Genomic DNA, 15,425 nt, shown 5'->3' with positions numbered 1-15,425 from the left:
GCGTGCTTGACGCTTACGCTTCATTAAGAAAATTCTGCGACCCACGCATACGCGTGCTGCACGCATACGTGTCGCTTGCGCTACACAAGTACACTAGTTCGCCACCCAGTTTTAATTTTCTTTCCCCCTCTCCCAATCCTAATTCTCTCTTATTCTTTTATCCTTTTCTTTTTCTTTCATCATAATATTTGTCTCTTTCTATTTTCAGTTCTTTTTTGTTTGAGGACAAGTAAACCTTTAAGTTTGGTGTTGACGCTTCACTTAAGGGTTTTCTGTTTATTCCTATGGCACCAAAAGGTAGGTGAATCATCTTCACTGAGGAGCACAACCTGAGGAATAAAGCGACCGCTGGGATAACTAAGGTGGTTGAGTTCCTTTCATTTTATTATTCCTTCCCTCTTTTTCTTTGTTATGTTTCGGTTTTCTGCTATTTTGCTTTGTTTGTTGCATGATCCTTTATTTGTTAGAATCCTAGGACTAGTTTAGCTTTCTCTTAATTGCTTTAATTCTGAAAAGATGTCTCATGTATTACTCACTGAGCTTGAATTCAAATAAAAAAATACAGAAGTGATGTATTGCATGAGAAATTGAGTTAATTTTAAGAGTAGTCTTATTTACTTAAATGTGGTGGTATAAATTGTAATTCTGAATGCATGACATAAACACTGCATATTTAAATTTGAATCAAAGAATGTTGATGTACAAGGAACAGAAATTTAGAGAATTATTATGATTTCTCTTAAATTAATGAAAGTTTAATCCTTGAAGCAAAAGAAACAGCAAAAGAAAAATAAGAGCAAGGTCCAAGGCTCTGAACATCAATGACTAAGGAGGTCAGACATGATTAAAAACTCAAAGAGTTGTTTCCCTTGTCATATGCTTGTGGTGTTCTTGTGTCAAGTAATCCTTGAGACAAAACATTTAGAGTCGAGATTAATTGTAGAGTACGCCAAAGGCTTTGAGCACCACTGTCTGGGGATAACAAAAATTTAATAAAAAAATTAAAATTATTTAGAACTTAAAGAGAGTTCCCCAGTTAAGTGCTTGTGGTGTTTCTGTGTCAAGTAAAGTTTGAGACAAAATATTTAAAGTCACGGCTAGGCTCAAGGTGCAAAGCACCAAAGAAAAACTGCTGTGTTCAAGGATTAAAATGAGTTACAAAAGATCAGAGAATTCATAATATTATCCGGATTCTAATTCCAGATGACAGTAACATTCTTCTGATTCAAAGGAGAGTAAGATGCCAAAACTATTCAAGATTGCAGTTGTAAACCCCACTATAAGAAGAGACATGGGCTTAATCAAACTCTCATTCTCATGCAAATTCACATCCTAAGCCTATATTAATTTTGGTTGCTTGAGGACAAGCAAGAATTCAAGTTTGGTGTTGTGATGCGTGAGCATCTTTCCTATCTTTTCCTAGTGAATTTGCATCTAATTTGTTGAGTTTAATAAAGAATTAATTATCTTTTAGCTAATATGGATGCTACTTTGAGTCTTTTGCAATTTTGTTTATTTTAGGTAGCATTCGGCTGGATTTGATGGAGTTTCTGCAGCACAAGAACAAAAGGAGATGGCAACGAGGAGCGACGCATACGCGTGACTGACACGTGCGTGTGATTTGGAGCTTTCCAGGGTGGCGGTGCGCGTGACTGACACGTACACGTGATTTGAAGATTTGCTCAGCGACGCATGCGCGTGACCAACGCGTCCGCGTGATTTGCGAAAAAAGACCATCGACGCGTACGCGTGATATGCGCCACGTGCAGAAAACACAGAAAAAAGCTGGGGACGATTTCTGGGCTATTTTGACCCAGTTTTCAGCCCAGAAAACACAGATTAGAAGCTGCAGAATGGATAAAACATGTGGTCTCCACCCATCAACTGAAGACCTACTGATTATTCTAATTTAAATTCAAATATTATTTTTAGGAAAAAATATTATTTTTAATTTTAGATAATTAGATTTTAAATTTATTAGGATTAGTTATAAAAATGGATTCCATTAGTTAATTTGAGGCCATCAGATTGGAAATCTGTACATTTTAGGAGAATTCTATTTTCCTCTGAACCATAAGTAACTAATCCTCCATTGTTAAGGTTAGGAGCCCTGTTTATTTGTATGGATTGATTTTATTGCTTTTTCTATTTTAATTCATGTGTGGATTTATAATTTAAGAATTGTTTTCGCTCTTTATCTTATGAATTTGGGTGGAACAGAAGTATGACCCTCTTTCTATTTGAGTTCTTGTAAAACTTGGAAAAGCTCTTTATTTGAACAACAGTTTGAAAACATATTCTCCTAAATTTTAATTATCTAGATTTAACGGGATACGTGACATATAATCCTTTTATCTTTGGGTAATTAGAATTTTTGTGGCATATAAACTGGAATTTGAACTTCACCCTCTAATTGGAATTAATTGACTAAGGCATTGGCAGTCGATGAATTTTAGAGGAGACTAGAAAGGTCTAAGGAATTAGGGTCTAGTCACATATAGTTTACCATAAATTAAATCCTACATGATTAAAATAGTTAGTAAGAAAAGTTAATCCGAAAAAATAGATAACTCTGAAGCCTTAACTGTTTCTCCAATATTTTAATTCAATTTATTTACTTGTGTGCCTGCCTTCTAATGTTTTCAACTTAAACCTTTTGAACATCTCAAAACCCTCTTCCGCTTACCTAAATAAGCCAATCACTCAATCATTGTTGCTTGATCCATCAATCCTCGTGGAATCGACCCTCACTCACCTGAGGTATTACTTGGTACGACCCGGTGCACTTGCCGGTTAGTCTGTGGTTGTAGAATTTTCGCACCAGTTATCCTAGTGGCCATCTCATTCTTCAGGCTGTGCTCCTCCATGAAGATGATTCGCCTTTCTTTGGTGTCATTAAAATAAACAGAAAAGTCACAAGCGAAGCGACAACACCAAACATAAAAGTTTGCTTGTCCTCAAGCAAAGAAAAAAATGAAAACAGGAAGGGACATAAAAAGACGGACGGAAAAGTAAAAACAAAAATTAATGCAAAAGAAGAATAAAATGATAAAAGGAACAAGGAAGGTTAAAATAAGGAATACATATATATATATATATATATATATATATATATATATATATATATATATATATATACGCCCCTATATAGCATATATAAATATCATATGAAAAAAAAATAAAAAATATAATACAAAATACAATATATATATATATATATATATATATATATATATATATATAAAAAAAAGGGGTATTATATATATATCTATAACAATATATAATGTCAATATTGAGTTTTTGGTATCCAATTTTATGTTCCAATATTATTCTTAACATAGAAGTTTTCCGTACATGCATGCATCAGTTACTATAATAATATATAATGCTAATATTGAGTTTTTGGTGTCCAACTTTATGTTCCAATATTACCCTTAACATAGAAGTTCTCCGAACATGCATGCATCAGTTACTTTAAATAAAAAAACTTTTAGGTTAACAACAACACATATTCTTATTATGTGTTTTCACTAGTAACTGTAGAAACGCGTAACCTCTTCTTCAATTCTTTATTTCAATAATTTATCCTTTTCAATTTTTCTTAATTCTCTTCTACATTCTGGATGTGCTTCTCTGTATATAAAAATTATTTGGATGAGTTTTTGTGATTTTCTGAACTAAATAACGATGATGCCAAATGCTGATTTTCGATGCCATGTATGAAAGGAGGAAAAGAATAATTAGCAGTGATAAATAATTTTTTATAAATCTTATCATTTTATTTTGGGTATATTCTTTGTGTGAGTACTTTATACCAAGAGTTTGATCTCATTCTTTTGTTATTAATTTTTTTTATCTCATTATTGAATTTCGTAAGGCTTTTTCTCTCACCACTAGATGCATTTTTCTATATTTTTATCATTGTCATCCTTCTTCTTTCAACATCGTGATTGTGTCGCCTCCATCCACTACAATTAAAAATTATTACCTTAGTTAAATCTCATTTTTTTAAATTGTTTTGTATTGAATGATATTATTTTTTTATTTTTTAAATTATTGATTATGTAATTAAAATTTGAGTATATAAATATTTATTTTTAATATAATTAAATAAATTATATAACAAAAAATATTAATAGTTTTGTATTCCACAATATTATTTGGTATATAACCCTTATTATTTGATGAGTTTAATTTTGATAGCATTGCGTAATTAGATGCACGTAAAATTATTTTACACTAATAAAACATCAAAATTAAATTCTTATTTGATTAACATAAAAAAGACTCAAAAAAAATTGCACCTACCAATAATTTGTTAAAATATTGATATGTTTATTTTCTAAACAATTAATGATGTAGAGTACTGATATTCTAAGTACATGCAAATTCGTTCATAATTAAATTAAAATAAATAACTTATATTGCAAAAAATTTATTAATTTAATATTATTCATTTGACATATGGTACTAATTATTTGATTAGCATATAAAAGATGCAAAAAAAATCTATACCTATCAATGGTAAAATAAAAAAAATCTCATGGATATTTTGTTAATCCTTTTTTTGAATTTTTAATCAATTCTGTGTTAGTTAATATTATTTTTGTACTGAATATTAGATAACATATAACATTGAAGATGTGGTAGGATAAAAATATTTATTAATTAATTTTTTTAAATAATCTATAACACAATAAACATCTAAATTTTCTATTATATATTTTTTAACGTTTCAACTTTCACGATATTATATAGCCTAATTTAGATAGCCAAAACACAATAAAATAAGTAACAAGAAGATATAGAATTTTACTTTTTGTTATGTGGTACAAAGATGATATAATAATATAATAAATTGTAATAAAAATAAAGTAAAATAAATAAAAATAAGAAAATATAAAATTTTATTTTTTGTTCTGTGGTACAAAGATAAAATAATAATATAATAAACTGTAATATTTTGGTACAAAAGAACATATCAAGAACCTTCTATATTTTTATTTTAATTTTATTAAAAATACTAATATCATTTATTTTTAACTTTTAACTTTCAAGTTAAATGCAAAGATGTGACCTTTTATGCATTAGATAATTTAAAAATTTATTATAGAAGAAGTTAAGAATATGAGTGAGTGAGAGACAGAGAGAATTTTTTAACATATTAAATTTGAGTTATATCAAGTGATGATTAAGAAACAAATTAAAATTCTAAATTCAAAATAATGTCTCTCTTCTTATAGTGTTTCACTTTAAGTAATTATTTTTTTATAGATAGCATTTAAGTGAGAAACAAAATAATAAGAAGGTTCGTATTAGATTATGAAAACTAATGTCATCATTATAGTAGGATCACATTATTTTAAAATATGCAAAATAAAATAATAAAATATAGTTTAATTAATTTACCTAATAAAACAAACGTACAACTTATATAAAAGTAGTCAAATATAAGAAATAATGACAATCTTTTATTTTAAGGGCCTATATTAAATTGCAACTTAAATTTATAATTATTAGTTAAAAAGTTACAATAATTTACTATTTTTATTAAATTATTTAAAAATAATATATTTTGATATTATTTTTATGGATTATTGACATCAAATTTTGATAATTTGAACAAAAATTTTGAATGCTTTATGCCGTACATCTTTTTTAATAGAATAATAAGACAACTTAAAATACACATCAAGAAAAAACTATTATTTTTATACATCTAGATATTTAAAAGACACAAAAATCAATTCTTTTAACAACATTTCAACGACTCATAAAAGTTAACACAATAAATGATTATAGATCAAAGTGATAGACAAGATTGAAAGTTACGATAATGATACTTGATGATCATTAATTACGATCAGGTGAAAAGAAGGTGGGAGGAGAAGAAAAAAATGAGAAGGAGAACAAGGAAATAATAGTGTGCTTTTAATAATAGTAAGAGAAAATAATAGTATGTGATACAATAAGAAGATATAATAAAAGTATAAATTAATAATTTAAAAAAGTAATAAAATTAAAGATAATTTAATAAATTAAAAATAACATTTAAAAAATAAAATATTTTTTTATCTATTAGAATTATGAATATAAAATTAAAAAAATACTTTGAATATAAATTTGTATCTTTGCTTCAAATTAAACACTGTTGAAAAAATAAATAAATAAATTTTATAATATTTATAAATAATTACTTTATAAATATTTATCTTGATTTTATTATACATAATAACAACATAATAAATTTTTAATATCTTATTTAATTTAAATTTTTAAATTTTAACGTCCTAAATGTTAAATAACTTATAAAATTTTTATATTTATTTTTAATTTTTAAATTATTTTATCAAATCTATAATTAATTGAATTCATCCATATAATAAGGAATCAATTAAATTGAATAATTTTGAAACGTTTATATAGTTATTTTTATGGTCAATAAATTTGAGAGTTTTTCAAGACTCAATAAGTTATTGATAAGGAGATGTATGATGAATTACGAAAATTTTTCTCAGGTATATAATTTTTATATTCTTATATTTTGTTTATTAATTATTCTTATAGTTTGATATTTAAAAACAAAAAAATAAGCATTTTTATTTCTTCTATTTTTTTATTATTTATAGGAAAATGAAGACCTCTTTAGATTTAGGCCCATATTTTGGCCTATCACTTAAAAAAGTTGAAAACAAATATAAATATCTATAAAATTTAAATAAAAATGATCTTTTGTAAATAAATAATATATAGTTTGGTTTATATATAATCTTTTTGAATCAGGATAATATTATTATCATTATTTGTTGAACTATGTTTTTTCTGATAATATATTTACTTTTTTATTGTGTGCTTTTATAATTTAACATTTTAAAGATTTTTTATCACAATTTTAATTTAACAAAATATAATATAAATAAAGCCACGTTAATATTAAAATAATAAAAAAATACTTATTTAATAAATTTTAAAAATGAATAATATATTAACAAAAAAATAAAAATAATTTCTTAAAAAAAATAGAAAAGCGACTGAAAGTGCCTGTTAAGCCGCTAGTATATATAAAGGGGTAGCTGAAAAAGGAAGAGGATCTGGGTAGTGTGGGGACTAGGAATAAGGGGATTTGGTGCGTGATTGTGTGTGGAATTGAGAAGATGGCGCCGTTCGGCGCCGTGATGCATGCAATGACGCAATGGGGGAACTTCTCTCCACGCTGAACTTCGTGTAACTTATGTTTGGCGTGGACTCCATGGTTTTTTTTGGTAACGATTTTTTCTCAAGTTCAGCGTGGATGCTTGGCCTATTTGCTCACTTTTTACGTCATTCACGACATTGAACTTGGGATTTTCCAAGTTCAGCATGGGCCTTCCATCAATTGTACGCTATTTACGTCATTCACCACGTTGAACTTGGGATTTTCCAAGTTCAGTGTGGGCCTTCCAGAAGCAAATCCCACTTTGTACGCACCACTCCACGTTGGGAGAGGCAAGTTCAGCGTGGACTCTTCCTTACTTGTGCCCTTCTTTACGTCGCTCACCACGCTGAACTTGGAAAATTCCAAGTTCAGCGTGGACTTGGTAGAGACTAATTTCTCTTTTGCACGCAATATTCGGCGCCAAACTTGGGAATTACAAATTCGGCGTCAACCTGACCGAGTCAACTTGCTCCAGGGTGGGCAAAAATTATTCTAAGTGTTCGGTTCCTATTATAAAATATCTGCATGATCGAAACACACGTAAAATGAAGAAAAAACAATAAAACTCAATAAAAATCAAATAAATAAGAAAACAACTACTACGAAATATAACTAAGGATACAAAATTATCGGGTTGCCTCCCGACAAGCGCTTCTTTACTGTCACTAGCTTGACGGTCAGCTCCTCTAAAGAGGAGGATCATAGGGGCTTAGTGATGAGCTATATTTTGTCGATTTAGAAATTTATCAAATATGTTTGTCTTGAGTATAGTCTAAGCCAACAAACTATAACACATCAAACATAGAAAGTGTGTGTCCACGGTCCAATTCAATAACCGAGAGTATTAGTCCCGAGTCGTTCTCCCTAGGAGTTGTCCTAAGGTGCACATCATTGGCTAGGAATCTCTTGGTGTTTGAGGTTGAGTATGAAGAATGTAAACAAGCTTGCGTAAAAGTAATGAACAAATAGCAATGGAACTAAGGGATAGAAGAATTTAAAATCAAGTAAGAGTGATTAGCAATCAATCAATATAAAAGCCTTGGCTAGGGTTGGGAATTGGAATTCCTATCATCATTATATCTATCAATTGTGATATCAATTGGTTATTGCTCCACTTAGTTAACCTCTAACTATGAAGGAAAGTCAAGTGGAGGTAATTAACTTGAGTCCACAAGTCCTAGTAAAATCCTAATGAAAGACTAGAGTTAGTGTCATTCAAGTCAATTAGAAATTTCTAATTATCAATCAACAAAAGCTTTGACAATTCAAGTGTCTCCAATTATCCAACCCCTATGTCAAGAGTGAAATTCTACTCCATAGCTAAAGTAGACATTTTCTCAAACAATTGGTGAGCGACAATGGAAGACATCATAAAATTGAGAAAGGAAATTGAATTAAAGCTATCTATTGCAAACAATTAACAACAATCAACAATTAACATGAAATTCCTCAATTCATTAATAGAAATCAAAGTAACAAAGTCTAGATCCAAGATCCACAATGTTAGAACAACAAAAACACTAAATTGAGAGTAGAAGAAGAAGATCTACAACTAGAATAATGTAGAATTGAATCAAATTTAGATCTAACCAAAGGATCCAAGTGCAATTGGAGATGAGAAAGCCAAAAACCTAGAGAGAAGTTGGAGTTTCTCTCTCTAAAAGTGTAACTATCAAAAACTAACTCCCAAAATATGTAAAATGTGTGAAAAGTCCCAATCTTCTTCAACCCTTGATTATTTTAATCTTTTTCCTCTATAATTCTACTCAGAATTGCCACGAGCTTCTCTGAAATTGTCAGGCACGTTCTCATTAAAGAGGTCACGTGCGCGAGTCACACGTACGCGTCGATGGGCTTTTGCGATCCACGCGTGCGCGTCAAGCATGCGTACGCGTCGGTGATGACTTTGCTCAGCTAGGCGGAAGTGTCGACTTTTGCACGCCAATTCCAGATCCGAGCTCCCATGCGTGAGCGTCATCTACGCATGCGCATTGGTGCTTGTGCTCCAAAGCTCCAATTTTATGCTTCTTCCACTTATGCATGCTTCCTTTCCCTCTTTTAAACCATTCTTGCCCCTATAAACTCTGAAATCACTTAACAAACAGATCACGGAATTGAATGGTAATAAAAGGAGATTAAAATATAGCTTATTTAGAGACTAGAAAGCGTGTTTCAACCATTAAGCAAAATTGGGAAGGAAACACAAAAATATTCATTTTATGTGGATAAGTGTAAAGGAAGTTGACGAAACCCTCTAGATTACGTACAAAATATTCCACAAAATAGTGGCGCATTGGTGCACGAAACTGTGATATCAATGGCGCCAACAACTTGGTACGCACAATTGTAATCTCAACTCTTTTTCACAACTTCGCACAACTAATCAGCAAGTGCACTAGGTCGTCCAAGTAATAAACCTTACGTGAGTAAGGGTCGATCCCACGGAGATTGTCGGCTTGAAGCAAGCTATGGTCATCTTGTAAGTCTCAGTCAGGCGGATTCAAATGGTTATGAAGTTTTGATAATTAAAAGATAAATAAATATAAAATAAAGATAGAGATACTTATGTAATTCATTGGTGGGAATTTTAGATAAGCGTAAGGAGATGCATTATTCCTTCTGAATCTCTGCTTTCCTATTATCTTCATCCAATCCTTCATACTCCTTTCTATGGCAAGCTGTATGTTCGGGTATCACCGTTGTCAATGGCTACCTCCCGTCCTCTCAGTGAAAATGGTCTAGCTACGGGTTACATAGGGCTAATCATCTGTCGGTTCTCACTTGTGTTGGAATAAGATCCAATGATCCTTTTACGTCTGTCACTACGCCCAACAGTCATGAGTTTGAAGCTCGTCACAGTCATTCTATCCCAGATCCTACTCAAAATACCACAGAGAAGGTTTAGACTATTCGGATCTCAAGAATGCTGCCAATTGATTCTAGCTTATACCACGAAGACTTTGATTGCATGGAATGGAAGCTCTGTTGTCAGGAGAGGCAACCATGCGTCGTGAACCAGGAGGCCAAGAGATACAGGCTCAAGCTATAGCATGTAAAACGGAAGTTGTTGTCAGGCACGCGTTCATCACATTCATTAGGTTGAAGTGCGAGTGAATATCTTAGAATAAGAATAAGCTTGAATTGAATAGAAAAACAATAGTACTTTGCATTAATTCATGAGGAACAGCAGAGCTCCACACCTTAATCTATGGGGTGTAGAATCTCCACCATTGAAAATACAAAGTGATTATTGTGTTCATCGGCTTCGGCCCCAGAGGGGGAACCAGAATGACCAAGACGACTAATACAATGAGAAAAACTCCTATTTATACTAAACTACTTACTAGGGTTTACAGAGATAAGTAAATGATGCAGAAATCCACTTTCGGGCCCACTTGGTGTGTGCTTGGGCTGAGCATTGAAGCTTTCATGTGTAGAGACTTCTCTTGGAGTTAAACGCCAGTTTGCAGCCTGTTTTGGGCATTTAACTCTAGCTTGTAACCTGTTTCTGGCGTTTAACGCCAGAATAGGGCAAGAAGTTGGCGTTTGAATGCCAGTTTGCATCGTCAAAACTCGAGCAATGTATGGACTAAATATTGCTGGAAAGCCCTAGATGTCTACTTTTCAACTCAATTGAGAGCACTTCATTCGGGTTTCTGTAGCTACAAAAATTCCATTTCGAGTGCAGGGAGGTCAGAATCCAACAGCATCAGCAGTCTTTTTTCAACCTCTGAATCAGATTTTTGCTCAGGTCCCTCAATTTCAGCTAGAAAATACCTGAAATCACAGAAAAACACACAAACTCATAGTAAAGTCCAGAAATGTGAATTTTGATTAAAAACTAATAAAAATATACTAAAAAGTAGGTAGAACCTACTAAAAACTATCTAAAAATAATGCCAAAAAGCGTATAAATTATCCGCTCATCACAAATAAAACGTATTGCCACCACATCAAAATAATTAAACTAATTTCAAGATAAAATTTGAAATCCAAGTACGTCTTGTTCTTTTGTAATTAGGCACATTTTTCATTTAAGAGAGGTGAAGGATTCATGGAATTATTCATAGCTTTAAGATATAGACACTAGACACTAATGATCATGTAGTGAAGACACAAACATAGATAGCACATAAAGCATAAAATCGAAAAACAGAAAAATAAGAACAAGAAAATTAAAGAACGGGTCCACTTTAGTGATGGCGGCTAGTTCTTCTTCTTGAAGATCTTATGGATTGCTTGAGCTCCTCAATGTCTCTTCCTTGCCTTTGTTGCTCTTCCCTCATGGATATTTGATCTTCTCTAATCTCATGGAGAATAATGGAGTGCTCTTGGTGCTCTACCCTTAGTGCTTTTGTTGCTCCTATCCTTAGTTGCTCCCAATAATTGTGTGGAGGAAAATGTATCCCTTGTGGTATCTCAGGGATTTCTTGATGAGGGAATTCCTCATGCTCTTGTTGAGGCCCATAAGTGGGCTCTCTTGTTTGATCCATCCTCTTTCTAGTGATGGGCTTTTGAGATGAATCTCTCCATCTTCCATGACTCGGAGGTAGAATCTTTTGCCTTCCCTTTCCTCTTTCTAGAGGTTTCTCCAGCCTTAGGTGCCATAAATGGTTATGGAAAAACAAAAAGCAATGCTTTTACCATACCAAACTTAAAAGGTTTGCTTGTCCTCGAGCAAAATAAGAAAGAAAGAAGGGAAGAAGAAGAACATGGAGGAGATGGAGGGAGAGATAGGTTCGGCCAAGGGGGTAGGAGAGTGGTTGTGCTGTGTGAAAATGAAGGGGTGAATGGGAGTATTTAGGGAAGAGAGATGGAGGTGATTGGTGAAGAGAATATAGGGAAGAGAATAGGATTTGATAGGTGAGTGGTGTTTTGGGTAGAGTGTTATAGAGATGTGTGAGTGGGAGATCCTGTGGGGTCCACAGATCCTGAGGGGTCAAGGACTTCTCATCCCTGCTCCATTTAGGCGTGCAAAAATTCCCTTAGAGTGCAATTCTGGCGTTTAACGCCAGACTGCTACTTGATTCTGGCGTTAAACGCCAGGTTTTATACATTTCCTGGCGTTTAACGCCAAGTTGGTGCCCATTTCTGGCGTTAAACGCCCAGAATGGTGCCAGACTGGGCGTTTAACACCCATTCTGCTACTCTTACTGGCGTTTAAATGCCAATAAGCTTATCTTTCAGAGGGTGCTATTTTTAATGTTGTTTTTGAATTTGCTTTGATTTTTGCAGTTATTTTTGTGACTCCACATGATCATCAACCTAAAGTAAACATGAAATAACATAGATAAATAAAAATTGGGTTGCCTCTCAATAAGCGCTTCTTTAATGTCAATAGCTTGACAGTGGGCTCTCATGGAGCCTCACAGATAATCAGAGTGGTTGGGGCCTCTCAATACCAAACTTAGAGTTTGGTTGTGGCCTCTCAACACCAAACTTAGAATTTGGTTGTGGCTTCCCAACACCAAACTTAGAGTTTAAATGTGGGGGCTTTGTTTGACTCTGTATTGAGAGAAGCTTTGCATGCTTCCTCTCCATATGTACAGAAGGAGAACCTTGAGTCTTGAATACAAGGTAGTCCTCATTCAATTGAAGGACCAACTCTCCTCTGTCAATACCAATCACAGATTTTGCTGTGACTAGGAAAGGTCTGCCAAGGATGATGGATTCATCCTCCTCCTTCCCAGTGTCTAGGATTATGAAATCAGCAGGGATGTAAAAGCCTTCAACCTTTACTAGCACGTCCTCTGCTAGTCCATAAGCCTGTTTCATTGATTTGTTTGCCATCTCTAGTGAGATTCTTGCAGCTTGAACCTCACAGATTCCCAGTTTCTCCATTACAGAGAGTGGCATGAGGTTTATGCCTGACCCTAGGTCACACAAAGCCTTCTCAAAGGTCATGGTGCCTATGGTACAAGGTATTAAGAACCTTTCGGGATCCTCTTTCTTTTGAGGTAATGTCTGCCTAATCAAGTTATTCAGTTCATTGGTGAGCAAGGGGGGTTCATCCACCCAAGTCTCATTACCAAATAACTTGGCATTCAGCTTCTTGATTGCTCTAAGGTACTTAGCAACTTGCTCTTTAGTAATATCTTCATCCTCTTCAGAGGAGGAATAGTCATCAGAGCTCATGAATAGATGAAGTAGGTTCAATGGAATCTCTATGGTCTCTAGATGAGCTTCAGATTCCTTAGGTTCCTCAATTGGGAACTCCTTTTTGTCCAGAGGACGTCCCATGAGGTCTTCCTCACTGGGATTCACGTCCTCCTCCTCCTCTCTAGGTTTAGCCACACCAAGTAAGGTTATGGCCTTGCACTCTCTTTTTGGATTCTCTTCTGTATTGCTTGGGAGAGTACTAGGAGGAGTTTCAGTGACTCATTTACTTAGCTAGCCTACTTGTGCCTCTAAATTCTAATGGAGGACCTTGTTTCATTCATGAAACTTAGAGTGGCCTTAGATAGATCAGAGACTATGTTTGCTAAGCTAGAGGGGCTCTGCTAAGAATTCTCTATCTGTTGCTGAGAGGATGATGGAAAAGGCTTGCTATTGCTAAACCTGTTTCTTCCACCATTATTAAACCCTTGTTGAGGCGTTTGTTGATCCTTCCATGAGAAATTTGGATGATTTCTTCATGAGGGATTATAGGTGTTTCCATAGGCTTCACCCATGTAATTCACCTCTACCATTGCAAGGTTCTCAGGATCATAAGCTTCTTCTTCAGAAGATGCTTCTTTAGTACTGTTGGATGCATTTTGCAAACCATTCAGACTTTGAGAAATCATATTGACTTGCTGAGTCAACATTTTGTTCTGAGCCAATATGGCATTCAAAGCATCAATTTCAAGAACTCCCTTCCTCTGAGGCGTCCCATTATTCACAGGATTCCTTTCAGAGGTGTACATGAACTGGTTATTTGCAACCATTTCAATGAGTTCCTAAGCTTCTACAGGCGTTTTCTTTAGGTGAATAGATCCACCTGCAGAATAGTCCAATGACATCTTAGACAATTCAGACAGACCATCATAGAATATATCTAGGATGGTCTATTCCGAAAGTATGTCAGAAGGACACTTTTTGGTCAGTTGCTTGTATCTTTCCCAAGCTTCATAGAGGGATTCACCTTCTTTCTGCCTGAAGGTTTGAACATCCATTCTAAGCTTGCTCAGCTTTTGAGGAGGAAAGAATTTGGATAAGAAAGCTGTGACCAGCTTATCCCAAGAGTTCAAGCTATCTCTAGGTTGAGAGTCCAACCATATTCTAGCTCTGTCTCTTATAGCAAAAGGGAAAAGCATAAGCTTATAGACCTCGGGATCAACTCCATTGGTCTTAACAGTATCACAGATCTGCAAGAATTCAGTTAAGAACTTAAAAGGATCTTCTGATGGAAGTCCATGAAACTTGCAATTCTGTTGCATCAGAGAAACTAATTGAGGCTTTAGCTCAAATTTGTTTGCTCCAATGGCAGGGATTGAGATGCTTCTTCCATAGAAGTTGGAATTTGGTGCAGTAAAGTCACCAAGCATCTTCTCTGTAAGGTTTTCTCTAGATTGTTATGCTTTAGCTTCTCTTAGCTTCTTTTTCAGAGTCCTCTCAGGTTCAGGATATGCTTCAACAAGAATGTCCTTGTCCTTGCTCTTGCTCATATGAAAAAGAAGAGGATAGAAAAGAAGAGGAATCCTCTATGTCACAGTATAGAGATTCTTTTATGTGAGTAGAAGAAGAAAAGAATAGAAGAATGATGTAGAGAGAAGAGATGAAGAATTCGAACACAGAGAGGGAGAGAGGGTTCGAATTATAAGAAGAGAAGAGTGTTAGTGATTAAATAAATAAATAGAAAGATATGTGAGAGAGAGAGTTTTCGAAAATAATTAAAAAGAAAAGGAAAATATTTTTGTTTTTATTTTAAAATTTTGTTAGAGTTCAAAAATTAAGAAAAAGGAATTAGAAGTTAAAACAATTAGTTAAATAAAAAGATTTTTGAAAAAGAGGAAGGTGATTTTTGAAAATTAGAGAGAAAATTAGTTATGTGGTTTTGAAAAAGATAAGAAATACTAAAACAAACAAAAAGTAGTTAATTGAAAAAGATTTAAAAATCAATTATGAAAAGATGAGAAGTTACAAAAGATTTTGAAATTAAAATTTGAAAAAGATATGATTTGAAAAAGATATGATTGAAATTTATTTGAAAAAATTTGAAAATTAAATTTTAAAAAGATTTGATTTTGAA

At 33.2% G+C, this 15,425-nt stretch overlaps 1 non-coding gene across 1 annotated transcript; it reads left to right on the top strand.

Annotated features, from left to right (window-relative positions):
• The first annotated feature begins 14,254 nt into the window (after positions 1–14,254).
• LOC112793534 (small nucleolar RNA R71) lies at positions 14,255–14,358 on the top strand. The gene has a single exon (XR_003198222.1). It is a non-coding gene; the product is annotated as a small nucleolar RNA R71 (small nucleolar RNA).
• The last annotated feature ends 1,067 nt before the right edge of the window (positions 14,359–15,425 follow it).

Source organism: Arachis hypogaea, chromosome 3 (assembly GCF_003086295.3).
Source record: "Arachis hypogaea cultivar Tifrunner chromosome 3, arahy.Tifrunner.gnm2.J5K5, whole genome shotgun sequence".
Taxonomy (NCBI): domain Eukaryota; kingdom Viridiplantae; phylum Streptophyta; class Magnoliopsida; order Fabales; family Fabaceae; genus Arachis; species Arachis hypogaea.
The sequence above is the reverse complement of the archived record's forward strand: the minus strand, read 5'-3'. Positions and strand labels throughout refer to the sequence as shown.